Consider the following 26,948-nt stretch of genomic DNA (forward strand, 5'->3'; position numbering starts at 1 on the left):
ACTTTGCACATGAGAACAAATTCTGAAAAGGGCACACACTTTTTTTCTATTGTTTCAAACCCCAATATGGCTCTACAGGATGCTGCCATCTGGCTAAGGAAGCAGATGGCAGTCTAACAAAACCAGCAGACCAGTGGGGCCGAAAGAGGTAGTAATAACAAGCTCTGTTCTAAGCTCTACCCCCCCCATATATATATTTTTTTGAAACAAATATCTGAAACAATATTATCACGAAAACAATATTTCCCTAATTAGACACTTACTATTCCATTTAACTATTCTCTTCCATGTCCTTTTATTAAAGTCCTGGTCGATACCCACAGAATTATTTGCACAACTCACAGTTTCAAAGACACTATTCCAAGTTAACTACTAAGAGTAAGTATGATGAGTACAACTTCCAAATGGAAAAAAAAAAATTAAGAAAAAAAAAAAAAAAAAGCTACCCAAAAGAAGATGGGAAAAGGGAAACAAAAAGAGAGAAAAAAGAAAATACATAGAAATGACAAAAGAAGATAGTGGAAATAAATATCGTTAATGACAATAAGTATAAAGACTGAACTATAAAGACTGAACTACTTAATATATTATGGCCAGACTGAATTTTTTTAAAAATACAGGTACATGATGTTTATAATAAGCATACCTAAAACATAAATACATAGAAAGCTGAAAAGTCAAAGCATGATTGAAGAGAAACTAGAAAAAACGAACCAAAAGAAAGCTGATATAACTATATTAATATCATAAAAATAATTGTTTTCTGTCCTTTGTCTTTTTTAAGGCTGCACCCACGGCGTGTGGAGGTTCCCAGGCTAGGGGTCGAATTGATGCTGTAGCTGCCGGCCTACACCACAGCCACAGCAATGTGGGATCCGAGCCGTGTCTGCAACCTACACCACAGCTCACGGCATCACCAGATCCTTAACCCATTGAGCGAGGCCAGGGACCAAACCCACCACCTCATGGTTACTAGTCGGGTTCGTTAACCACTAAGCCACGACGGGAACTCCATAAAAACAAATTTTAAAGCCAAGAGCAATGATAGAGATTTTAAAGGCCAGTCTTTAATGATCAAATGTCAGTTCACCAGGAAAAATCAATTCTATACTGGTAGGCACATAACAACATAAACACAAAACATATAAGCAAAAAATTGAATATAAGCAAAAATTGATAGAACTATGAGCGAGCCTCACGATAATAGGAGACCTAGATATCTGCTTAGTTGTTGACTGATCAGGCAAGATCAAGTACATGAGAAAATATTTGGAATATTTAAAGAATACTGCCTACATGCTTGACCTAAAAAACACAGAACTCAAAAATTAAGTACTGTCCATTATCTTCTTGCACATAGGAAACATTTTTTAAAAACTCATTCTGTGCCAGGCTACTAATGCAAGCCTCAATACTAACTTGCAAGTACTGCATATCCAATTACATTTTTCTGATAAAAAAATGCAGCTGTTAGAAATTCATGATAAAATAAATAGAAACTATGTTCAGTAATTTTAAGAGCCTTCTAAATGAAAGAATAATGGAAATTAGAAAATATTGAACTAAATAATAATGAAATATATATAAACTTTAAAGAGGCAGGAATTCCCGTCGTGGCACAGCAGAAACGAATCCGACTAGGAACCATGAGGTTGTGGGTTCGATCCCTGGCCTCGCTCAATGGGTTAAGGATCCAGCATTGCCGTGAGCTATGATGTAGGTCACAGACGTGGCTCTGATCCTATGTTGCTGTGGCTGTGGTGTAGGCTGGCAGCCGTAGCTCTGATTTGACCCCTATCCTGGGAACCTCCATATTCCGCGGGTACAGCCCTAAAAGAAAGGAAAAAAAAAAAAAAAAGACCTTTAAAGAGGTAAATAAAATGATAAAGGAAACTACATAGTCTTAAATATTTACATGAAGAAAGACTCAAAATTAACAAATCAGCATCCAAATCAAGAATCTAGACAAAGGGAGTTCGTCTTATGGCTCAGCTGTAATGCGCCTTAGCAGTAACCATGAGGACGCCTGGCCAAGCTCAGGGGGTTAAGGATCCGGCGTTGCCATGAGATGCGGTGTAGGTCACAGATGTGACTCGGATCCTGGGTTGCTGTGGCTGTGGTGCAGGCTGGCAGCTGCAGCTCCAATTGGATCCTTGGCCTGGGAACTTTCATGTGCCACACGTGTGACACTAAAAAGGACAAAAAAAAAAAAAATCTAAAAAGAAGCTAGAAAAAAATCAGTGTAAGTCCCCAGAGAGTAAAAAGAAAAGCATAATATACGGAAGAGAAATTTTCCCTAAGATAGAAACTAAGGATATAATGCAGAGGATCCAGAAAGCAAAAATACAGTGGCCTGAAAAGAATAATGCAATGGACAAGATCCGACAAGATTCATCAAGGAAACAAAGACAGGAGGCATAAATCAAAGAACATAATTCATGCCACGGGTACAGCCCTCAAAAGACAAAAAAGACAAAGAAAAAAGAATATAATAAATGTAAAATGACATCATTAAAGCTGTGGTATTTAAAGGATAGGAAAAGCCTACTTTGCATAATTCATGCCAGTACAATCTCAGGAAAGCAGAGTTAACAAAACTACCCCAAAAAGAAATAGAAAAGTAGATTCTATGATCTACTAATCAATCAAGCTAACTGAATCAGTGGTTAAAAATTAATCATACACACACACACCCCCCCCCCACACACACAGATACTACCAGGCACAGCCAACTTTACAGGTAATTTTTACCAAACATTTAAGAAACAAAGAATCTAATTTTATACAAATTCTTTCAGGTGACAGAACAATAGAAGCATGCCCACACCTCCTATTAATACCAAAGTAATAATAAAATCAGGAAAGGACAATAAATGAAAGCTAAAATTATGGACAAGTCACTCATTGAAAATAGATACATGAGCACATTATCAGTTTAATGAAGAAAAACACATGACCTCCCCAAGGATGCAAATATACCATTACATTAAATAACATCCATTTATAATTTTAAAATATCTAGATGAATTAGTAATAAAAAGGGAATTTCCATTTCCTGATAAAGGATATATACAGTATTATACCAGGCATAGCCATTAATGGTAAAATAGTAAAAGAACTCCTCTTAATATCGAGATTAAGGCAACTTCCAAACCACTGTTGCTTTGGCTCAACATTGTACAGGAAGTCTTAGCTGGTACTGTAGCACAAGAGAGAAAAAAATTTGTAAAAAATAGGAAAGCAAGCAAAGCTCATTATTCACGAATGATGTAATTTTATGTAGAAAACACAATCACCAGATAAATATTTAGATTAACAAATGTACTTAACAAATTGCCAGCATTAGAATTTACATGCATCAGCTAAGACAATCTTATTTGCTGTAATAGACATAGCTCAGCGGCCTAACAAAATAAAAATTAATACCCATCATGTAAAGCTAATTTAATGGGAGCAGGTGCAAGATGGGGATCCATGCTACTAGTCACCTGGGGACCCAAATAGAGATGTCACCCTGTGGACACCATTCCAAAGTCTTCCTGGCACCAACACCCAAGAGCTTCCAGGGAAGGAGTGGGGAGCTACAGGGGAAGTTTTTATGGGCCAGGCCTCAGTGTGGCCTACCTAACCGCTGCCCCCATCCCATTTGCCAGGAGTCGGTCATGCGGCTGCCCCTAATTGGAAGGAAGGCCGAGAAGAAAGATGTGTGTCCAAGAAGAAAGGGAGACCTCTTTAATGATAATAAGCAACGTCATCCCTGCCACAAAATAAATAAAAATTGTGTAACCGTACCCAACAGCAATTTAAAAATAAGTCTATAAGCAAGGTACAAGTGACAACAGCATCAAAAGTATAAAATACCTAGGAATTAATCTAATAAAAGATGTACAAAGATTTTTTGAGAAAAATTTTCAACTTTTTTGAAAGACTAACAAACAGGGATATCCCAGGTACACAAACAGGAAAGAGTATCGTTAAGGTGTCACTTCCCCCATATTAAACTGTAGCTCTAATACAGTCCAATCAAAACACTAACTATTTATGGTATCTGACAAACTGACTCTAAAATGTATGTGGGAAAGCTAAGAACTAAAAATGCCAAAGGAGAATAAGGTAAGGGCTTTCCCAGTCCACATCAGAACTCATAAATAAAGCGGTAGCAACGAAGACAGGGTGGAATTGATAAGGTGTCAAACAAGGTAGACCAATGGAACAAAACAGAAGGGCCGGAAACAGTCCACACTTAGAAGGAAGCTTGACTCATGACAGTGACAGAGGGACTTAGAAAATCAGGGCGAGTAGGGAAACTGTGCAATAAATGGTACTTGGACATTTGGTTATCCAATGGATAAAAAAAAATTTTAATTGGATCCATACCTCTCACCATACATGAAGGTTATCAATTCCAATTAAACACCAAATTTAAAGGACAAATATATAAATTTTTAAGAAGACAATGCATTTTATCATCTCTGGGATAGGGTAAGATGTATTAAACTCTTTTAAAAGCTCAAAAGCATAAAGGAAAAAAATCAATAAATTTAACTCCTTTAAAATTAAGAAGTTCTCTTTATCAAAGAGAAGAACAAACTAAGAGAAGGTATATGATATACACGCACACATAAGAGATAAAAATTAGTATCTGGACTATGTAAAGGATTCTTACATATCAACAGAAAAAAGACAAATGACTTAATATAAAAATGGGCAAAAGACATGAACAGGCATTTCATAGAAGAGGAAATATAAATAGCCCGAAAACACGTGAAAAATTTCCCACTGCATTAATAATCATGGAAATGCAATTTAAAACCACAAGATAACATGTCACAACTATCAGGTCAGCAAAAAATTTAAATGTAGAGCAAGACACACATGTAGTGTTGAGAATTTAAATTGGTATCTTTAGAAAACTGTCTGATATTACCCAGTAGAAAATGTGCATAGGTAAAGGCCAGAGAGTAAAGATCTAAGGCCCAACTTATCAGCAATAACAACAACCAGGGGTAGGAACAGAAACCATGATGGGATCTGCCTGTATCAGTAACTCACGCTAATGCCCAAGGTTAACGTCTTTCAATATGACAAGAGATGTAGCATGGCACTTAAGTGGGTAGCTTTGAAATCAGATTGTCTGGGTTTAAGAGCTTGACTCCGGCCACTATTAACTGTGGCCTTTGCAAGACCCTTAAGCGCTCTGTGCCTTGGTTTTACCATCTCTAAATGGGGACAGTAAGACGGAAGTAAGATCTTAAGATTTTAAGTTAATTAATTAATGTATTAATTAACTATTAAGATTGAACAGTTAATTGATGCTATTATGGTTACTAATTCTTTTAAATTTCCCACTGGAGATGAGGATGAATGTGGGGGGGGGCAGGGTGTCCAGAATGGGACAGCACCTGCTAAGTATTTACTTATCTTCTGGGTTTACTGTCCCCTCAAGACTATTCTGCAGGTGCCGTCTCAGGCGATAACCAAGTTTGGTATTGTCTTCTTGTTTCTTAGCTAGAATACAACACGTTCCTAACAATTTCATGCAAGTCAGGGAAAAAAACCCCACAAATTCCATGTCTAGCTCCCAAGCATAAATGAAGAAAATGAAGCTGCTATTTTAAAAGCTAATTACTAGTAAAATACTTTCATATTCGCATTTCCTGTGAAATAAAATTCTGCCTTTGAAATAAAGGTCTCTGGCAGAGCTATTCAGTAACACCTTTGTTCCAAGCAGGGGTTTTCCTTTAGTACAGAACATACTGTACCCTACTTGGAAAATGACTGATTTAGTTCTAAACGGGAGACATTTAAAGCATATAATTTTTAACACACATTTTAGAATATCTATCCCATTGCTCTAAAGAGATATGAGTGTTGTTGATGAGTTCTTTCATTTTTGAAAGTTTTATGATGAATAAATTAAATGGAATATGTAAAGATACCCAGTTTAGTGTCTGGAATTTGACCACATGCACACACACACAAAAAAATCTACATTTGGACCACCGGTTTTAAGAGATTTCATATCATCAAATATAGCTTCTTTGGAGAATGTCCTTTATAAATATTTTCAGTGATTCAGTGTGTTTAATTTTGATCATTTTTCTAAAGGTATAGTATTGGTTCTTCTCAAAAAGCTGCGTTAGAGACTAAGAATAGAAAGAGAAAAATAATTTTGAGCTTTTGCTTCTTAATGATTTAATTCAACATAATTCCAAATTGTACATGACTCAGACTATTACTGGTGCTGACCAAATGATAAATATTACTTCACAAAGATGAATATATTGAGTTTGAGCTCGTAATTCTGCAGTTTCACATGTCAGTTTACCTACATGCATAAACCTTCAATGCCTCCAAATCACTTGGTGTCAAAAAACAGAGCACAGGCTCCCACCTTCTTCCCTTCTCTTCACTTGCCATCTGCATTTCTTCATCTCCGATTTACTCTTTTCATTTTAGAAAAGTATTGTGGCATAGGTAAGGCATTAAAACGGTATACAGAACAAAAGAGCAAATGACCAGGTACCTTCCTTGCAGCCTAATACATAATGTCCTTACAGCACAGCTGAGACCCTTGTGGACCCGTCTAGGTCACGTAACTCTCCCTCTTGAACTGGAACTATACCGTCCCCATGCAGCTCCACAGTTTATCGTGTCTGCATCCTTAAACCACATGCAATATTGTTTCGAATTTTTTAACTTTGATAAACAGTGTCATGGAGTATGTATGGGTCTACAATTTGCCTCATTCAGTCAGCACCATGTGTGAGAATTATCTATGCACATACATAGTTTATGTTCATTCATTTTCACTGTTACACGGCCTTCCACTGTATAAATACACCACAGAGATTTAGTGGATACTGTAAATACTCATTCGCTACTGAAAATGGACATAACTTGTCTCCGTTTCTATACGCCAAATCCTCTCCAACTTTTGATACTGTCGATTTGCAATTTTTGCCAGTCTGCTATCCCACTGTGATTTAATTGGCATTTTTCCAATTACTCGCACGGCTAAGCCTCTTTCTTACAAGTATCTGACTACTTGAATTTTCTGAAAATTGTTCTACATACCAATCTTATTTTGGTGGGGGCAAGGTTTTGTTATTTTTAACACAGTCAAATGTATTAAGCCTTTTCACTGCGGTTTGTAATAATTCTTCCTTATCTTGAGGCCATAGAGATATTTTCTTATATTTTCTTCTGTAATAATTTTACCTTTAAATTATTCCACTGAGAATAGATTTTCATATACAGAGTGAAGCAGGGATTCAGTTTCATTTTGTTTTTTCCCTCAAGGAGAATGGAATGCGCCAGACCAACTTATTGAGTCATGTATCTTTTACCCTTTGGTCTGCAGCGCCCACCCAGACTAAGTCAGTTTTCTATACGTGTGTGTTTCCTACTCCTTCTTTCCGAGTTCAGTTCTTTTCAGGTAAAGTGAATTCCTTAGCAGTTCCTGCCAGAAGAGTTGGTAGGTGATAATCTTCCTTAGAAATGAAAAAATACAAATATATTGCCTTTTCTTGAATGTCATTTAAGTTATTATACAATGTAATTGTCCCAAGCATTTGAAAATATCTGTCTTTTGTTAGCTATGATCACACAGATACCAAAGGAGATGTCTACTACTGATTGGTCTGTTCCTTTGCATATCATCTGTCTTACCTCTCACAGTTTCACACTTTTTCCTCTTTACCTCTGATGTTCCTTTATTTTATTTTATTTTATTTTAACTTTATTTGTCTTTTGTCTTTTTAGGCCCCCCCCCCCCCATGGCACATGGAGGTTCTCAGGCTAGGGGTCGAATCGGAGCTATAGCTGCCAGCCTACACCACAGCCAGAGCAACTCGGGATCCAAGCTGTGTCTATGACCTACACCACAGCTCATGGCAATGTCAGATCCTTAACCCACTGAGCAAGACCAGGGATTGAACCTGCATCCTCATGAATACTAGTCAAGTTTGTTAACCACTGAGCCACGATGGGAACTCCCCATAATTTTAATATAACGTTTCTGGGCACAGATTTGTTGCATTTACCTTTACAGGAGATCTGTGTGCCTTTTCAAACTTATGATTCTTTTTTGTTTAATTCTAAAACATCTTTAATCATTCTTTTTTTTTTTTTTTGTCTTTTTTGCCATTTCTTGGGCCACTCCCGCAGCATATGGAGGTTCCCAGGCTAGGGGTCAAATCAGAGCCGTAGCCACCAGCCTATGACAGAGCCACAGCAACACAGGAGCTGAGCCGCGTCTGCAACCTACACCACAGCTCACAGCAACGCCAGATCCTTAACCCACTGAGCAAGGCCAGGGATCGAACCCGCAACCTCATGGTTCCTAGTCGGATTCATTAACCACTGAACCAGGACAGGAACTCCAATAATTCTTTTTAATATTGCTTTTCCGCCATGCTCTTTGCTTCCTCCTTCTGGAACTTCTATTAGCTATGTTATTAAAGCTTCTCATTACATCCTCCATGTATCCTCATTTTCTTCCACATATTTCCCATCTCCTCTTTAACTCTCTCTTCTGCATTCTGTGCTATTTCATCAGATATATTTGACAATTCACTAATTTTCTTTTCATCTGCATCCTCTCTATTGTTTAATCTATCGATTTTTATTTTAACAATAGTTTTCATTGTTTAAAACGTCTACATGCTTCATTTTTCAAATCTGGGTGCTCTTTCTCCCCAGAAATATCCAGTTATTAAAATAGGGACCCTGGTCCTTCTTTCATCCCTTTGGACATTTCAGACATTCCTCAAGGGGCTCGCTTCCTCCTTACGTCTTGCCTTTTATCAGTTTCTGGTTTTCCCTCCATGTCGTGCTCATGGCCTTTCTTTCTCTTTTTTGGGGACTCTTCTATTCACACCACAAGTTGTGGCCATAAAGCTTCTGCTCTTGGTCTCATAAAAGCATTTACTCTCACATTCCTCATTCTTTTGAGTGGCACTGTCATCTATCTGCGCAGTCACTGACGCCAGAAATCTGGGTAACACTGCAAATGTACCCCTTTTCTCAGCTGTTACCTTAACAATAACCTCTGCACATTCCACCCCTCTCACAGATCTCCTGTCTGTCCCCTCTTCTCCATTTCTACTCTGATAACTTGAGTTCTGTCCCTGAGTCCCTCTCCTCTGGACTCCTATAACCGTGGCCAGATATTCCAACCCCATTTTGTTCTTGTCAGACTTTTTGAAAATAATCACAGACAAGAAATATGCCAAGATTTTTGTATTGTTTCCCTTATCATTGAACCATGAAACCACCAAAAGGAACTTCAAGGTATCATGTACTCATTTCTGGTCTGAGATGCCTTCTGGATGGCAGCCTGAGAGTTAGCCTTTCTCAAAGTTACACTAAAATACATATGAACACTCAGCGGGGAAAAAGGAAATGAAAACAAAGACTGTCACACATCCTATTGCCAGACTATGAGAGGAAATGCCAATGGCAAAATCTACAAAGCTGAAATGGACATCACAGTCCATGGGCAACACTGAGTCATGCTTTGAGTCTTGAAAAAGAGGTCACACATGCCTGCAAGGCAGTGGAAAGAGGCATTGTTTCTCCTCCATCGCCCTCCTTGGGGCGCGAGGATCCAGAGTCATTACCAACCAGGATGCTGGCCAGCCAGCCTCTTCTGCAGATATTGCATTTTAATGCAACCTGAGTATTGTTTACCCATGTCTCCTTCCAACTCTTAATGCCCATGTACCCACCTCGAATACATTAAAAACAAAAACCCCTAGAGAGTAATGGGACAAGACATAAGAAATTAGGCTAGCCCGCGCTTCCCTCTCAATACCGCAGCAGAATAGGATTCCTGCTACCTTAAACTATACCAAATCAAAACTTACTAAAACTCTGATAGATGTAAACTGTCTTGAACAGACACTATGGACAGCATGAAGTTCTGTCTTGCATGACATTCAAAGCCTACTCTACAGATTCAATCTGCATTTCTCATCTTACTTCTCATTACATCTCTGAACATTGCAAACTCCAGCTCCACAGTATTATCACGTATTTCTAAAGAATTCCCTGTGCTCTCCTACTTCTTGCCTAGGTTTCCCTTGTTCCTTCTGCCTAGAAGGTCCTCTTTTCACTCCTTATGCTCACTGACTTCTTTCCCATTATTAAAGGTCCATCTTCAAGATCCAAATTATTTACAAAGTCTTCCAAAATCCCTAATTGGAATTAATCTCTCCCTCCCCTATGATCCCATAGAATTTTCTATTCTCTCACTTTAATACTTATCACTGCCTGCCTTATATTGCTAGATACGACCTAGTTTCTCTCATTTGACTGTGAATCCTTTTTTTAAGTCAGCTCACACACACCACAGTGCCTTCCGTATAACTTTGCAACCAACATGTATTGACTTAATTGAAGATGAGATGAAAAGCATCTCCATTTTTACTTCCCAACTTTATATTGATCTTTAAAACAATAGCTGGGCTTTGTCACTAAGCCAAGCAGCAAGCTGAAAAGGAACTAAATCTTGAATTTCCTCTGCAGTTTTGAAAAGGAAACCCAAAGGTGACACCTTCCCTGACAAAGGAAAGAGGAACTAAAGGCCACAGCGGGCTGGGGTCATAGAACCAAAGGAAGTCCTATTTTCTAATCTCCCTAATATGGTCAGGTTACATATCTTCCCTGTTGCAATGGAGCAATAAGTAGTGTATGGAAGGTCAGCAGATGTTACAATGGTGGGAAAAGCAGGAGCGATATAATTATAAGCAGCCAAGATGTTTCACATTATCCATCTCAATGTCCTTTCCTTCTTCTGATCAAGTAATTTAAAAACAACACCGTTAATTTTGAAACCACTTATGTATTGTCACACAATAATGAATCAACCATCCAAACATCTTTCATAGTTATTTCCAAATTACCCAGACACTCTTGTTGTGAAGTTGCTGTTCCCACGGTCATCCCTGAGCGAGAATACTGTGGAGAACCTGTCCCTTCGTATTGGTCACAAGAGTTTCAAGACCCATAATGGTTTTGAAAGGCACAGAAGTTGTGTTTTGCAATCCTTTTTTCACCAAATCCAAAAGCAAAATTGCTCGAGCTTTGCAGTCATTTTTCAACAAACATTAATCAAGGTCTCACTCTGCTCTAAGCACTGTGCTAAGAACTAGAGGCAAAATGATGAGAAACAGCAAGCATGGCCCCTGACCTCATGGAGTGTACTTCCCTTAGAGAAAACAGATGCCCATAAAATAATTTCATGATAAATGCCAAGTTTACTGCTATGAAAGAAAGTCTTCTGAAAAAAATGTATGAGACAAAGGAATCCAAGTAGTCTGGAGTTCTGCTGTGGCTCAGCAGGTTAAGGACCCAACTAGTATCCATGAGGACGTGGGTTTGATCTCTGACCTGGCTCAGTGGGTTAAGGATCCTGTGTCACTGCAAGCTGCGGGGTAGGTCACAGATGTGATACAGCTTGGACCCCATGTTGATGTGGCTATGCCATAAGCCAGCCTCTGCAGCTCCGATTTGACCCCTAGCCTGGGAACATCCGTATGCTGCAGGTGCGGCCCTAAAAAAAGGAAAAGGAAAAAAAAAAAAAAAAAAAAGGAATCCAAGTAGTCTGGAAAATGATTTTGTTTCCCTAGAAAAAGGTTGTGCACTGAAATTGGAAGGTTGAGTATGAGTTAAATAGGAAACACGCAGGAAGGAGGAAGAAAGAGAATATTCTAGGCAGAGTGAAGCCGTGCACACAAGGCCTTGCTGCCCGAGAAAAGTCATTTAAGAACACGGAGATAAAACAGCCTTAAAGCTAATGTGGTGACCGCAGCACACCACCCTCTGTCTGCAATACTACTTAGTGACCTAGATCCTGGGATTCTACATAATGTTTATTTAATAAAACTTAATTATTTAGCAATTTGAAAAACTTAAAATTGCAAACTGTCGGAAAAAGTTGGGAGACAAATGTTCACAGCAGTGCTATTCACAAGAGCCAAGACATGGGAGCAACTTAAGTGTCCATTGACAGAGGAACAGATAAAGAAGATGTGGTACATACATACAGTGGAATATTACTCAGCCCAAAACAGAATGATTTTGAGTCTTAAGATTTCTGAAGTTTGTTTCACTGATTCAGAAGAATGATTTCTGAAGCTATATTTTAATCCACCCAACGTTTGGACCTCCTGGTCAGCGTGCTCTGATTTGGGCCTTGGCAGAAACAATGTCTTAGTCTCATCCCATAATCCTGACATGCAGGATTGGCACAGTTTTTACTAATTTATTTTTCACTTAAATTGGTTTTTTTTTTTTATCTTCACCACATCCATCATCTTAGACTAATCATATCTGTTTTCAGCATAAGGTAAGATGGGGTCAAACTTCCACTTCTGAGTTGGGTTTAATAAATAAAACTAATAGCTGAGATTGATGACCCATTTAGAGAGCAAACTACAGAACCTAAGATGGATTGTGTGATTAGCAGCTCTATGACAAGTGTTAAATTCCCAGACATAAGGTAAATAACCAAGAGAAGACACCCAAGAATGAAGTTGTGTGGTTATCCTTTTATAGCAAGTGAAATAAATGACAAATTCATTAACTACTGACTTAGGGTGTCCTATAAGTGCATTTTAACTAACCACTGCCTAGTTGAAACCGCTGTATAGATTAAGGAAATTCTGTTTTCTGTCCTTATCTAGAGACTTTCTTAATGAGAATCTAGGCCCCTCAAAAAGTTATCTTGTTGCCTGCAGGTGTCTTAGACTACTCTAAAGTCTACCTACCCCCTTGTAATTTTGGGAATTAACGGCAGAAGGAAAAAAAAAAAAAAACATAAAAGATATGAGGGCTAAATTCTTCCTCACGGTGCCAGGAGAGCCCAGTGGATAAAATATGGAGTCAGTGTTGAATTTTGGCTATATGTCCCCATGCTTAAATTAGTAAGCTTAATAGAATCCCTTAACCCCTAAGGTTTCATAACTTGCAAGATAAGGATAACAAGTCCATTCCATAATGTGACTTCATGGTTTAATTAGATTTGAAGATGCTAAGACAACCCTCACATCTTCCTAGGGAGATACATAAATAAGGGATGATGTGACTGTTTTTTAGAGCCTTTAATGAAGAACTGTGCCCATTGGCTCTACCACTGGGTATTCCAGCCTGGGATGGGAGAGTGGCTAAATTGCAAAACTGTCAAAAATAGGATCTCTAACTAGGTAGGTGTGGGTTTCCAGGCCCCCAGAGAGAGAGGATGAGTACTTCTAGGTTCTCAGTAGCTCAGAGAATACTTGAGTGCTGGTGCTAGGTGCCTACACTGGACACGGCTTTGGTCAGTGAACTCCTCCTTGAGTGTGGCATGAGAATAGGTTTTTCTAGAACATTCTAAACATGAAGAAGACTGCTGCTTTCCAAGAGTTTACAAGGGTTGTTTTGTTTGTTGTTTTAATGATGGGAACCATAAGCAACTAACTTGACTTTTAATCTTTAGAAGAATCTTTTTTATTCTTATCTTTCCCATTTTACCTGAGACAGTGAGGGACACAAATGAGACTCAGTTGGACCTCACTCTGTATCCTAGTATTTATGGAGAAGTAAAGATCCAACACGTGGAGTCCTCTTTTGTGTTGAACTTTATTCTTCTCACAGGATCCAAAGTTGGCACATTAAAAATAAAAACAAAGTTGGCAAATCTTTACCAGGGATGATGGTTTGAATTTTAGGACCTCCCGATGTTTTGTTTGGCATACTGAAAGTTCTGGCTGTAAATTCCCGCAGTAACCATTTTTTACTTTGGGTATAATTATGTAAGTTGCTAGGTCTCTACAGGCACTGCACTGAGCTGCAATAACCAAGGACTTCCTCACTACCTATGGTATCAAACTGGTCTTCGAAAACATTTTGGGAAGATTAGAAATGAGTGAAGAGGTAACATTTTGAGAACATTTAGATTAAAGCCAAGGCTTCGTATTGTCCCAGTGAGGGGGGAGTTTAAGGGAGTTGATAGTGTCTCCGAGAACCTTCAGCAAGTTTTGTAGCCACCACAATCCAGGGGCTCTTCTGAGGCTTGGGGACACAGTCACCCTATTGTGAGCTCCAGCCCTGCCCCCACATGAAATTTGGTGCCAGCATCTTCGATGACAAGCTGGCTTAGGGATTTTTTTTTTTTTTTGATGGCAACAGTTGGTGTTTCCAGGTGGCTGACTTCTGCACATAGTCTGGGATACAAGAGGCAAGAAGAAAACCCACAGAACTCACAACCGTGTCATTCCTTGGATCTCAAGGCCCCCAGTGGGCAGCCTTTTTCTGTCTACCATGCAGAGGCTTATGCTTTAAATATCATGTCCTTAGAGCCTATGGAAGTACGTAGAGCTGTACTTAGACAAACAGAGACAAACATGGCTACTACATCTTTGCAGAAGTGATGGTCCCCTTGACCTTGTGTGTATATATGTAACATAACATTTGCTATGTTAACCATTTTTATGTACACACAGGGGTACAAATTACATTCACAATATTATATAACCATCACCACCCTCCATCTCCAAATCTTACATTCTAAACAGAATCTCTGTTCCCATCAAATAATAACTCTTTATTCCTCCTTCCCCTAAACCCTGTAACCTCCAGTCTACTTTTTATGTCTATGCATTTGCCTATACTAGGAATTTCCCATAGGTGGGACCATATAATATTTGTTCTTTTGTGTCTGGCTTGTTTCACTGAGCATAATGTTTTAAGGTTCACTCACTGTTCAGTCCACGTCAGCATTTATTCCTCTGCACGGCTGAGTAATATTCCATTGGATGGATTTACCGTTTTGTGCATCCATTCACCTGTCAATGAACACTGAGGTTGCTTCCTAACTTGACTTTTTTTTTTAAGGGCCACACCCATGGCATGTGGAAGTTCCTGGGCTAGGGGCTGAGTGAAGCTTTAGTCACTGGCCTACGCCACAGCCACAGCAATGCCAAATCTGAGCCATACCTGTGACCTACACCACAACTCACAGCAACGCCAGATCCCTAACCCACTAAGCGAGGCCAGGGATCAACCCTGCGTCCTCTTGGCTACTAGTCAGATTTGCTTCCACTGAACCATGGTGGGAACTCCTAACTTGCCTTTTTGACAAGGTAGCGCTGAGGACTTGCGGGAAGCAGGCAGTGGAAGTGTATGAGATCTCACCTCGGTTTACCATGTCCCTTCTCTCAGTTCTCTTAAGGCAGCAGGCGAGAGAAAGGCCTGACTCTTAAGACGCAAGTTCCAGCATCCCGCGACAAGCTTCCACTCTCCTCTAGGACGCCTGTGATCTTATGTAGTTCGCAAAGCAGTGCCCACTGACTTAGATAACCTCCACTACGTATTTATTCACAACATAATCCGACACTTTGTAAACTCCAAAAAGATAAAAAAGAGGAGGGTATTGTTAGGCTGTTCACATCCTGCTGCTCCAGGCCTCATCTGCCCCTGTCAGAGCACAGCCCTGCTCCAATGGCCCAGCGCTGTCACCGAGCCTGGAGAACCAGCCAACCAAACCTGCAGGGACACAGAAGTGGGGAACCCTGCACCGATGCGAGAGCTTGTGTTTAAGGAAAGAGAAGGCTTTTACACGGATCGACGCTTTGTTGGAAGACACAATGAAGGTAGCAAGTACTATAATTAAGGTAACGAAATAAAAAATGTGCTTAAAATCTGTAGAACCTACGAAATTGGGAACCGTGCTGCCACGGCAAGGGCGTGCGTACAACTCCGTCCTGACTGCACTCTGCGCTCCAGGAATATTGCACCGATGTGGATGGAACGTCCCGGGGACCCAGGACCGCAGTCTACCCAAAAGCAAACGCTCCACCAGGACCACCGGGAACATTCCCCAAATACCGCCTGAGCGACCGTACTTACTCCTGGTGAAACAAACCACCCCAGTTCCTCCCCAGCTTTTCAAATTGGCAGTCTCACTGCCAACAGAGTTGAGGGTGTGTGCCTTTTATTCCAGACATTAAATACTTTAGAGTAGGAGGCTTTTGTTTTCTTTTCCCAAATAACTTGCCATCTCGGGATGGACGCTGAGATTTTAGATCCTAACTCTATTCCCTCAGGCCAATTCTGTTCACGACCAACATTAGACAAGGCATTCTTGGAAGAGTTGAAAATCAGAAGTCAAATCCTCTTTATAGCAAAAATCTGGTAACGAAGCGGATGGCTCCTTGGCCATATTCCAAACACTTATATGTTGGATAAAGTATATAAAATATAATTATACCAAAGCCAAAATTGGAAACCAGAATGGGAAATCACTGGGTACGGAAACAGAAGAAATTGAAAGGCAGCGTGGAAAACAGGGGTTGAGGCTCCGACTGTCTGTGGGGCCGGAAGGTCCCAGGGGATGGTGGCAGGGTAGGCTTTCAACATCCATGTGGTTCCCTGAGTTTCTACCTCAGGCAGAGGGAGAGTTAGGATGAAGCCAAGGACCTTAAGGAGCTGCCGAATCCATCAACCGAGGACTAGAACTTGGCCAAAAGTCTACTGAAAAGAACTGGATAGCGAGCTTTAGACTTAGTTGAAAAAGACCTGAAGAAAATGTTTCCTGGCACCAGAAAATTTGGGCAATTTTAATAACAATGATACTTTCAACCCTTGTCTAAGGCGTGCATTTTTATACTGGAGTTGAGACAATTCGGGTAAAAATCCGTTTCGGATGCACCTTAGGTGAACGACCATGCTGTCTGTGCTCGGAAGTATCCCAGTTACAGTTTCTGAATGCCATCATCGACGCTCCCTACGAGGGTTCTGATCAACAAATCATAGGACTGGGTTCTTCCAAAATAGCATTTACATGAGGAGCAAGTAGCGCTCAGGCAAAACTGGTTTATCACTCATCAAACTATCCTGCCTCATCAATAAAAGGATAAAGAGCAACTTTACCCTGTTGGCAGAGTTCACTGAGCCAAGTCTTTGATCTCGCATCTGCAGCCCTGTGTAGTAAAACCTATCTGCCACTCTACTGTAAAATCTGGATTCTTAGGAGTTAGCATCGTGGCCAGTCCCTGACAGATGGCTCAACAGTGACCACGAACGTGATCTGCCTAGTGGGAACAACACAGCACCGGCCAAGGGTCTACGGGTTTGCTGTCTCAACTGTCATTCTTCACTCGTAAACTCTTCTGTGGTCTACACACACTATTTAACGTTCCTCTTATGGAAACACCTGTCTCCCACTTGAAAGGAAGACCTTGACTTCTATTCGCCACTCTGCTTTAGTAACAATAGTTCATATTATTGACTATAAACTAGGCTTTGTGCCATGTGATGTATATACATTGCTCATTCATTGTTTGCAGATAGAACCCAGAGACTCTTTGAGTTTAAGTAACCTTTCCAAGGCTGCATACTGAGAAGGTGAGAGGAGGTATTTTGGCTCAGGTCTGTTTGACTCTGATGATGCACATAATTAAGGATGAGCTTTTATGTAATGTAATTACTGCCTCTAACAGTAAAAGCCGGCATTGGGAATAGAAAAGTCCAGCAGCGGGCCACATGAATGATACAGATGTTCATAATGACCCTAACATTCTAACAGAAAAAGGACGGCATTTATGGATTGTGTACATCTACTTATCTGGTACATAAAGGGTATTTTAACATACTACACATCATTTAATCATCAAAATATCACTAAAAAGTAGCTATTCCTATTCCCATTTTATAGTTGAAGGGACTGAAGATCAGGATGGTGAAGGAACTTTCCCAAGGTCACAGAGGAAACAGGTGGCTGGATTCTGGTCCAGGTGTTGCTGCTACACCAGACTGCCAGTGCAACTTCATAAATACATCATTAAGATTTCCTTCGAACCGAGTATATTTAAATAAAACATATTTACAATATTATTTCATGGAAATGCACAGTTTCTTTTTCTTTTTTTTAGTTTTATGGGTGCACCTGCAGCATATGGAAGTTCCGGGTTAGGGATTGAATCTGAGCCTCGGCTGCAACCTACACCGCAGTTATGGTGACAATGGACTGGGCCAGGGACTGAACCCACACTTCCGCAAAGCCACTGCAGTCAGATTCTTAACCCGTTGCAGCACAGTGTGAGCTCCCATAGTTTCTATGTTTTATTAAGAATTGAGCTGAGTCAAAAAAAACGGAAAAAAAAAAAAACTCCCAAAAAGTAAAATTCTTAAATGTACATATCACTGATTATAGACTGATAAGAGCTAAAAGGAACTTTAGGGTTATGGAATCTGATCCACTAAAAGGTGAAGAGAAAGTTGATGTGCCAAAAACCATGTCAAGAAAATGGAGCTCCTGCTGTGTGGCACATCAGAATCGGCGGTGTCTGGGAGTGCTGAGATGCAGGTTTGATCCCTGGCCTTGCTCAGTGGGTTAAGGATCCAGCATTGCTGTGAGCTGTGGTGTAGGTTGCAGACGTGGCTCGGATACGCGCTGCTGTGGCTCTGGCGTAGGCCAGCGGCTACAGCTCCGATTAGACCCCTAGCCTGGGAACCTCCACATGCTGCGGGAGCGGCCCTAGAAAAGGCAAAAAGACAAAAAAAAAAAAAGTATATATATGTATCTATAGATATATATATATATACACACACACACACACACACATATATAACTGAGCCACTTTGCTCTATAGCAGAAATTGGCACAACACTGTAAGTCAACTATATTTTAATTTTAAAAAATTTTAAGTTAAATATAAAGCTATTTTAGAGATAATGGCAAGTTTACAAATGTGACCCAGGCTGCAATCCAGAAGCCTTACATGCCCTTGCAGGTTGGACAATAAGGAATTCCTTGTACTCACAAGAGAAACTACAACTGTCTTCTGGGTAATCCAGGTGCTGTCTTGTAGAAGAACTAGATAATTTCACATTCCTTTTTAATTTCTCCAGAACACAAGAACATTACCTACATAAACAAACAGTAAATTGAAGCAAAATACCTTCTCTACAGGAAGAGCTGAAGGGAATACTCAAAGCCGCCTGGCCTACTCACTTTTGGAGAGCTGGCAGCAGGTGCTTTGCCTGGGTCTGTGAGATAAGCTGCATCCCAGGCCTCAAGGTGCAGGACCTGGCTATTGCCTGGAGCTTCTGTGATGCATTTTGTTATTAATGCAAATAATGACATGCATGAGAGACAATATGGCAGAAAGGACTTGCTATCTTCTCCAGGGGATACAGCAGGACCTTCTAACTAACCAACATGCAGCAGTTCCAAAAGCTGTTGTCACGAGCATATGCAGTTAGGTTCTGAACAGTGCTTGGGCCATAACGCATACTTTATTCTGACAAACTGACAGCAGAATGCTGTTCATCTCCAGTGCAAATCTAACAGAGACTGAAGGGAACACATCCTAATGGAAAAAATCGTCTTTGAGTTATAAGTAATAGAACCCCACGGATATAAACTTAAAACTTTAGTATAAAGTTGGAGCGGGAGAGGGATCGAATGTGACAATGGGAGAAAATGCAACTGTATCTCTTCAGAGGCAGGAAATCTCTCAGGAACTAAGAGAGCCGTCACCTCTGGAACTAAGGGGCCACCACTGCTTTTTCGCTACCTCATTTCATGAATGTGCTGCGTTCTTTGCCTTTTTTCTGTATACCGGCATTTTTTGCTGATTTTTTCATAAAGAGAGTAAGAAAAGGTCACCTTGGTGTAGCTTTCCAGTACTTCCTAGTTCAAGTACCCAGCTGTGGATTCCAATTCTAAAGTACCAGGAAGAAACAACATCTGACTTGCCTCCGAGCTAGACATGGCGTGCCAATGAGCTATGAGCAGAGAAGTCATAAGGAACCTGCTTGAGTCAATATTCCCAAAGGAACCCGTAAGTGGATACAAAATGGTCATTTGCATTTTTACTATAGTTCTCTAATACCAAGAAAGAGTTTTGTTTTTGTTTTTTTTTTTTTAGGGCCACACCTGCTGCATGTGGAAGTTCCCAGGCTAGGGGGTCAGATCTGAGCTACAGCAGCCAGTCTACACCACAGCCATAGCAACATCAGATCTGAGCCAGGCCTGAGATCTACGCTGCAGCTTGTGGAAATGCTGGATCCTTAACCCACTGAGCGAGCCAGGGATTGAACCCATGTCCTCATGGATACTAGTCATTTTCATTACCACTGAGCCACAACGGGAACTCCAAGGAAGCCTATTTTCCCAAATACATTTGGAAATAAGCTAGGTATATGGGCACACGGAAACATCATGTTCTGAGTAGGTAGTAATGCCATTTTAGCACACTCAATGTGCCTCTGAAAACTTCTGTACAGAAGAAGATCGGATTGTGTAATTCATGAGAATTATGCCAAGGGCCTCAACCAAGGCACCCAATGTGGACTCACAATGAGGAGCCTGGCATCCATTCTTCTCCACCCTGTGTGCCGTCATCTGGCTATTCTATTCTGCCCCCACCATCACCTCTAAGCTTTCCTGTCCTGTCTCCACTGGACCTTGGGCTGGAAAGAAAGAGGGGGTCTTTAATAAAGGGATTCAAATCATATTTCCTTAGGCATCTTGTCCTACTATTCAGACGCCCTTGACTTCTAAGCAACAAGGAAAGATCCTAAGGTCGCTTTAAGGGACATAGACAAGTTTTTATAAATTTTCCTAAGTTTTTTTTTTTTAACCTGGATGACTCACATTTTAAAAACTTATTTGCCTTGGTGATTTGTTTTTTAATTGTTTATCTCTTGACCTAATTAGAATTGTCTTATTGGCTATTTTTTGTTGAAACAGAATTTGATGTGACTTCTTTTAAGAATGAATTGACATGCAATGAGATAGAAAATAGGAGCTTTTCTGTATATTCCACTATTTGTCAGATCCGGAGTCTATTTGTGTTTTAGCCCTAGGAGTTGGTTAGAAACTAACTACTGATTACTTAAAGGATGTGATTCAGTTGTAGTTCTGTGAATAAGACTACATTACTGCTTTTTCAAGAATTATATTGTTTAAAAATTCTACTGTTACGATTTTAGCTGACTTAAAGTTTAAGATTTTAAAACGCCATTGATTTTAAGTACTCTAACATCTTTTAATAGAGAGAATAATAATTCAATAATTTAGAACTTGTTTATAATTTTACTACTACTTAATATTTCATATTTAATCCAATCCAGTCAACATTTATTGAATACATACAATTAACTAGCCAAAGCATTATATGGATTAATGGAATGCAATAATAATTATAATTCTATAATTTATGGAATAAATTATAGCTGTCCATCTTTCCCCAAACATACATGAGTCCACATACTACCTGAGAGGACAGATGAATATAAAATAAATATGATACAGAAGAAATTACAGTACATATCAAAAGAAAAGTATGGTGGGTTTGGAGAATAGAGAGAAATTAATTCTATTTGAAGGACACATGGGGAGGTGGAATTTAAACTAGGTTCTGGGGAGTTCCCGTTGTGGCTCGGTGGTAACAAACCTGATTAGGATCCATGAGGATGCAGGTTTGATCCCTGGCCTAGCTCAGTGGGTTAAGGATCTGGCATTGCCGTAAGCAGACACAGCCAGAATTCTGTGTTGCTGTGGCTATGATATAGGCTGGCAGCTGTAGCTCCTATTCAACCCCTAGCCTGGGAACTTCCATATGCTGCACCTCTGGCCCTAAAAGCAAAACAAAACAAAACAAAATAAAACAAAAAAAAAAAACCCAAATAGGTTCTGGATTTAGGGTAGGTCATCTACTGATTCAAAATCCTCAACAGCAATTTTCAGGATCACCATTTAAAGTATGATATTTTACTTTAGCAAATACAGAATTAATATTGTCACATTGATTTTCTTCATAAGGGCATGACAGAATAATTTAGAGAATTTTGTTCAATGTATATAATATTCCCAATAAACACATGTCCACCTGTCTGTCCCCTAGATTCTTAATTAGTGAGATTTGGGTGGGACCTGGCCATATTTCACCCCCTATTATTTTTAATACTTTTAATTAACTTTTAATATTATTCTTTCTTTATTCTTCTGGTGAATACACACACACACACACATAAAATCTCCCCCTTAATAAGACAAGAATGCCTTTGATGTACCCCCACCATGATGATATAATTTAGACTTTTAATTTGAAAATGTATTTTCTCTCTTTGATTTTAGATATTTTTAAAGACTATTGATTTTACTAAAAGACTCGAAAATATCTTATTTGGCCCATACATTCATGTTTCTCTGAAAATGTGTGTGTGGACAGGCCGAGGCTGCCCCACTAGCACTGAGGGGTTTTCTGGAACGGTGGATGAAAACTAGGACAGCCCCAGGTGAAACGGACAGTTCATCACTTTACTAGACCCAACCTGAGTCGTGACACGTTGCTCAGGGGGTGGCAGAAAATGAGCTCTACAGTAAAGAATCCCAAACTCAGGAAAGCCATGGCCAGTCACCTCTGAGATCAAGAGTTTACCTTCGCTCCAGCCTCAGGAGGATCGGTCCTTAGGCTGTAATTCACCAGCCCGGGGAAGTTAGGGAAGGAGAGTGGGCTGGCAGCTGCCTTGGGTTGATTAGGACCTAAGGGGTTCCTTGGCTCCTCTCCAGCACAGGGCTTCGGTATAGCCCTGATTTTCCCCTGGACCAGAGCTCAGGGTCACAATACAACGTGCAGGAAGGCACTGATTTCCCTGAGGCAACAGTGAGGAAGAAGCACGAGCAGATTTCTATCAGTTCCTTTCCTATCAGATTCTCCCACAGCCTGGCTGGCTGCTTATTATCCCAGCCCTTACACTGCCACTGCCCGCTGCTGGTCCCTTTACCAAGCAATGTTTACAAAGAAGTCATTACTGGATCTTCTCATAGCCTTCTTCATTTGAGGGTGTTTCACCCTCTATGCTGCTTCAGGGATCCAGAGAGGAGGAGCAGTAATGCTAGTTCAGCATATTCATACCACATACTAGTAGAGCTGCTCCTAACTATTCTTAAATTTTGTATTAAAAACAAAAAGCTTCTTGGATATGGGAGAAAGGGCTTTGGGAATGACGAAACACTACAAATATTAGCTATTATGATTATGAAGACTATCAATATTAATTTTTTCAAAACATTCTTAGAGCTGTATAGAAAACAGCATTATAAAAATTGCTACAGTCATATTTGGCCAAAACCTCACATAATGTCTGACAAACTTCAGATATTTTATTATGGATATTTAGTATTATTGCTGTACTATTACATTTGGCACATCTATGGGGGATTTTTTATTTCCAAAATGCAGCACTGAGCTGTAACTTATTATTCCTTACAGCTTCTTTATTGAAAAGATTTTTCAAGGTACAAAAAGGCATTCTACAGAAAATATTTTAAATTACATTATTTGCCAAAAAGACTACCTTTATATGTTACTGGTCTGTTGAAAATTTTCTTTTCAGTCAAGTTCCATTCAGTTTTACATAATGCATGTCAATAACTGCTACCACAAAAAATAACAAAAATTGTTGTCCTGCCTATCTTCATTTTTTGCTACTCCTCATTTTCCCTCCTGCTTCTATTTGTGAACGTGTGAATACCTCCTTCTTGATGTCCTAAAGTCCATAATTACTTCTTATGACAATTTTTTATGACGCCCACATTATAAATTATTCATATTTTGAATAATGCCTTCCTTTCAAATGTACCTTTGTACTCTTTCTACTTTTTCCTCTGTATTATTTTTCCCTATTTTTATCCTTTTCTAATCTTGCTTTGAGACTTCTGGCTTCTGATCTGTCCCCTGATAGTGGTCCCCATGATGAGTTGCCATAGTAATTAAGGAATCAAATGATTCTGTATGCCCCTTATTTCACTCTACTTTGTCCTTTCTTCTTTTGCTCTTTCAGTCCCTGTAACCTGGAGCACTTCTGCCCATCTAGTCTGTCGCTGGGCCACTTCCTTCAAAACATGGCTCCTTATTAATTTCCTCAGCTTACTTAACCAAACCCACTCCCAGTTTTTCTGTTTCTCTTGACCTCTAGGAATTCATGGATAAAAGATACATAATGTTTTTTTCTCTTTTTATGGCCACACCCCTGGCACATGGAGGTTCCCAGGCTAGGGGTCCATTTGAAGCTGTAGCTCCCAGCTTACACCACAGCCACAGCAATGCCAGATCTGAGCCATGTCTGTGACTTACACCACAGCTCACGGCAACACCAGATCCTTAACCCACTGAGCAAGGCCAGGGATCGAACCCGCAACGTCATGGTTCTTAGTCAGATTCATTTCCACTACGCCACAACAGGAACTCCTGGAACGCCAGATCCTTAACCCACTGAGTGAGGCCAGGGATTGAACCCACATCCTCATGAATACTAGTCAGATATGTTTCTGCTGAGCCACGATGGGAACTCTGTTTTTAGGGGATTTTGGTTTGTTTGCTTGTTCTGTGTGATACATAATACTATCATGTACTCGGAAAAGTGTTTGTTTTTGTAATTTTATCCAGTTATTTAGTTATATATTTTGTGATATTTTATGATTTATATTCTATTTTATTATACTTCTTCATAATCTGATATTTTTGTTCATTATGAGCATAAATTATAAACAGTATTACATAATTTAAATCTGTAATCAGTTGCTTAATGCCTGCAGCTCTTACTAGAATGCAAGCTCTTTTGGCTAATTGTCTACTGTTGCATCATCAGAGCCTAGAATAACATACATAGTAAGTGCTCAAGAAATATTATAATGTATTTGAAATACCATTCAGGATATTAGCAGAATGAAAGTGCTCATAAATGCTTGCCGATTTTTTTCACCACATTTTGTCTCAAATTTCTGATACTTTATGCAATGGTTGAGACGTATTTGACTGCAGGATGCAGAAAACCGAGCAGACTTCAACTAGCAAACAGAAACCAAAGGACACCAGCAGTTTACTTAGCCATGATCCAAAGGTGGGCATCTCCAGCACCGGTCTGACAATCCAGTGTTGTCAGCCAGGACGGAGGTTCTTCCCATCCTTCTCTTTGGCCGTCCAAAGCTTGTTGGTTTTCAACCTCAGCTACAAGATGTCACAGTCCAGAGACAGTGACCACAGATTCATTTCAATGTACAAAGCCAGGAAGCAAGTGATAGCAAAAATGAGGTTATCAACACACTCTCAGCAGAATCCTAGGAATCCCCCGGTCCTGTAGGCTGTTTCCCTCAGAACCGTCAAGCTCTTAAGATTCTTCAGGGCTTTTCTTTTTTCTTCCTATATTTTACTTATTAAGCCTTTCCTTCAGGGATTTTTTTTTTTTTCCCCTGCTTGAAAATGCCTATTGAAAAATTTCCTTTCTCAACCAAAAGGCTTCTTTCATTGATTTGTTTACATACTAACTCGATTTCTGCATTCTAATTCTTTTTCTTTTCAAAAGTGCTGAGACAGAAGACATTTTCAAATGAGAAACATGTTTATTTTGCCCCTTCCTTTCTACTCTTCATATGTACTTCTATTTCTCAGCTGTATTAGGAGCCTGAAGAAAATGTCTTCTGCTCTCTTTAGAACTGCCAGCAGCATTGCATAGGTGCTAAATGTATTTGACCTGTCCTTCTCCTTTATGGCTAATCAGAGATCTGTAGTCTTTCATAGGAAGCAATAGGAATCAGGGCCTCATAGCCAAGAAGCACTGGTCATGTGGCAAATTACCTCTCCTGACTTGTTTATATTAAATGCCTTGCATGCTTGCCTCTTGCTAGCATCAGAAAGTCCCAGAACACAGTGTGTTTCCTATTTCATCCCACCTTTCCCAACATCATTCACAGAAGCAAAGGAAGGGGCTGGGTTTCCATGGTAACACAAGTGTGACAGCTGAGGGTAGATGGGCATAGGTGAGATAACTCTCAGGTTCAGAAGCGAGAGGAGAAATGAAGTTTTTCTTTCTTTCTCTCCCAGCCATACACTTCTGAAGCTAAAGAGACCCTGAAGTGTTGGTGTACACCGTTGTTGTCACTACCCGACAGATTTACAGCTCTTGGGGAAAATTCAATTTCATTTTATCTCATTTTTATTTTGTCTTTTCCACAAACAAATGAAAGGAGACATAAGTTTTTATTTCTAAAATCACTCTCAGGATAGACAGTTCATGCTGGTGTTGCAGTGAACATGACTAAGGGATCAGGAGATACACACCAATTCCCGCCTAAATCTTCACAATGCTCTACACATGCTGACACCGTTTCGTACAGCAGCTAATTCTTCGACCGGCATTTCACAATCAGCCTCAGATCAGTTAAGTATCAAGACAGAAGAGACCAGAAAATATGCTCCTCCTTAACATGTTTCTTTGGCCTCCTAGTGATTGAAAATCTACCTTTATGGCAGCATTGAGAATGAAAACTGGGGCCTGTCATTATGAGAAATATACATGAGGTACAACTACTCCAAGAGCTGCAGTCTCTATACTCTCCTTATCAAGAATGTCGGCACTGATGGAAGGTCGGGGAAAACAACCTAAGAAACGCCCCCCTAAACCTGTCTCTTGTGCTGAGAAACCAGGGCACTCACTCACTTTTTTTTTTTTTTAAATGGTCACACCTGCCATATGTGGAGGTTCCCAGGCTAGGAGCCGAATAGGAACTGTAGCTGCCAGCATACACCATAGTCACAGAAACACCAGATCCAAGCCATGTCTGTGACCTACACTGCAGCTTGCAGCAATGCCAGATCCTTTAACCCACTGAGTGAGGCCAGGGATCAAATGTGCATCCTTATGGATACTAGCTGGGTTCTTAACCCACTGAGCCCCAAAGGGAACTCCTACTCACTCATTATTTTTTCATGACAACTTCTATCAGATGCACTCCAAGCCAGAGCTTCTCAACTTCTGAGAACCTAGGAAATGAAAACAGTTGCTTAAGGGTGCATTCTAGACCCTCAACCCCAATACAAATTTCTTTTTTTTAAAAAGTCGCTGCACCTTTACTCCTTGCAAAGGGAGTGGTTTTTCAGTTCCACCGTAATGCA

General features: G+C 40.0%; 1 long non-coding RNA gene across 1 annotated transcript in view; it reads right to left on the minus strand.

The window, feature by feature from the left end:
- LOC110255848 overlaps positions 1–26,948 on the minus strand; it is a 36,174-nt gene that overhangs the window by 7,876 nt on the left and 1,350 nt on the right. Inside the window, exon 2 of the long non-coding RNA XR_002336730.1 lies at positions 26,750–26,816. This is a non-coding gene — a long non-coding RNA (uncharacterized LOC110255848). The remainder of the gene's footprint in view (positions 1–26,749; positions 26,817–26,948) is intronic.

Source organism: Sus scrofa, chromosome 11 (assembly GCF_000003025.6).
Source record: "Sus scrofa isolate TJ Tabasco breed Duroc chromosome 11, Sscrofa11.1, whole genome shotgun sequence".
NCBI classification, from domain to species: Eukaryota; Metazoa; Chordata; class Mammalia; order Artiodactyla; family Suidae; genus Sus; species Sus scrofa.